General features: G+C 47.9%; 1 pseudogene; it reads left to right on the top strand.

The window, feature by feature from the left end:
- Positions 1-201: 201 nt before the first annotated feature.
- On the top strand, positions 202-2304 carry LOC119251160 (ubiquitin-like; annotated as a pseudogene).

Here is a 2304-nt window from a genome sequence, read left to right as displayed (position 1 = left end):
TGAAGACTCAGAGGGTCTAAAGTAGATCCTGAAATTCAATTATGAGACCCCTCTCCTCATCTTGGGGGAGAATTTAGGGTTGATTCCAAGAGAAGGGTGCTTCATCCCTGGAAAGAGAAGCAGGAAGATGTAACATGGACCCTGGAGTCCCGAGCTGAGCTGCAGCTTTTCTCTGTGCGCTGCTGTCACCGCCGCCTGACAATGCAGATCTTTGTGAAGACCTTGACGGGTAAGACCCTCACCTTTGAGGTGGAGCACAGTGACACCATCGAGAATGTCAAGGCCAAGATCCAGGACAAGGAGGGCCTCCCCACTGACCAGCAAAGGCTGATCTGTGTCAGGAAGCAGCTGGAAGATGGGTGCACCCTGTCTGACTACAACATCCAGAAGGAGTCCACCCTGCACCGGGTCCTCTGCCTCTGGGGTGGGATGAGATCTTGAAGACCCTCACAGGTAAGACTGTCATCATTGAGGTGGAGCCCAATGACACCATTGAGAACATCAAGGCCAAGATCCAGGACAAGGAGGCATTCTCTCTGAGCAGCAGGGATTGATCTTTTTTGGGACACAACTGGAAGATTGGGTGCACCAGGAGTCCACTCTTCATTGTGTCCTGCACTTGAAGGAAGTTTTCTTAAATAGACCTCCCTTTTAAGCTCTCAAAAGATTTCATTGAACTTTTCTTTCAATAAAGTTGTTGCATTCCAAAAAAAAAAAAAAAAAATAGGACTCCAGAGACTGTAGGACCCTCTTTATTTGGGGTATCTGCACAAAATCTGGGAACCAGTTGTTTTTATTTATTTTTTTTTACATCATTTTCATTTTTGTACAATGCATGCATTTTCATCTCGGTTATAGTCCCTGTGAAATTCCCACTACCCGTTCACCCGTGGACTGTCACCGCGGTTCCTTGTGCTCTTCCCACCCTTGTTTTGATCCTACTCCCTTCTCTCCCCCTGCAGAATGTCTCTGGGTTATAGTTTCCTGTTGATTTTGAATTTTACTTTATTATTTTTACTTTTTTCTGGATCCCTTATTTGGATTCTCTACATTCCTCCTACAATTACCAGTTGTTATGACTTGGAAACTAGGTTCTTTCCTGAGTTTGTAGGACTCCCTAGGGAGGTAATTTGAATACCTGTCACTTGTCACTAGACCTGGTGCCCTTTTCACAGATCCCTGTCCTGCCGCTGGGGGCTAGAGCCTGGGGAGGGCCTGGCTGAGCAGGAGAAAGGGCGGCTCTGGGCTCCTGTGCTCAGCCCTGTGGCCACACGGGGGCGCTGCCGCCTGTTCTGGATTCTGGTGGAGCCGCCAGGACGGGGCGGGGGCTGAGGTGGGCAGAGTTGGGGGTCCTGGAGGGCGGCGTCCTGGGGGTGAGATGCTCTGTGAGGAGTCAGAGCAGCAGGGCTCAGAGGAGAGGAGACTCCGGAGCCTGCCCTGGGTGTGAGGTTTCCAGCTTTTCTCCCCTGAACTCCTCTCTCCAGTCATTTATAGCAGTACCCAGGAAAACTGGAAGTAGACCTTTTTTTTCCCCTTCTACAACCTATTACGTAATGTTGAGGGCTATTTTTAAAAAGTTACACTAAAAATACTATTTGCAAAGGTATTATAATTTGCAAAGGTATTATAGTGTTCCTTTACATCCCACACAGTCTTCCCACATAGTTAATAACCTCTTACGTGGCTACACCGCATCTGCCCAGCTAATGAAGCAACACTGACTCGTGTTTACTGAACTCCATGCTCTCTTTGGGGTTCATTACTGTTATTTTTTATGTCCCAGGATCTCATGCAGGATCTCAGTAAGTTCCAATCATGTCTCCTTTAGGTGCCTCTGGCTCAGGCAGTTTCTCAGACTTTCCGTTTTTTGGTAACAGTGACACAGTGGAGACCACTCAGGAATAATGTCCCTGAATTTGAGGTTTTTCACTGGGGCTGTAATTTTGAGAAAGAAGGCGGCAGAGGTGAAGTGTTCTTCTCCAGTCAGCATGTCACATGCTCTGCACTTTTTCTTCCATTTCTTTTTTCTTCCCCATGTCTTTGGAAGGAAGTCACTATAGGGGGCTCACACATAATTGGTTTTCTGCTATAAATATTTTTTTTTAAGATTTATTTATACAAGAGCTGGGGTACAGTCAGAGGCACAGGAGGGTGAGAGGATTCACCAGAGACAGAGACGGGAGAAGAACAGGCAGACAGACTGAAATACACTGCTGAAGGGAGCAGCAGGCGAGACAGGAGAGGTCTGCCACGCCATGTGAGACTCACCCTGGCTGGTCGGGGATCGAACCCGAGCTGCAGAGG

Source organism: Talpa occidentalis, unplaced genomic scaffold (genome assembly GCF_014898055.3).
Source record: "Talpa occidentalis isolate TD23 unplaced genomic scaffold, MPIMG_talOcc4v2.1 talOcc4.2, whole genome shotgun sequence".
Taxonomy (NCBI): domain Eukaryota; kingdom Metazoa; phylum Chordata; class Mammalia; order Eulipotyphla; family Talpidae; genus Talpa; species Talpa occidentalis.
This window is presented reverse-complemented; position numbering and strand designations above follow the sequence as displayed.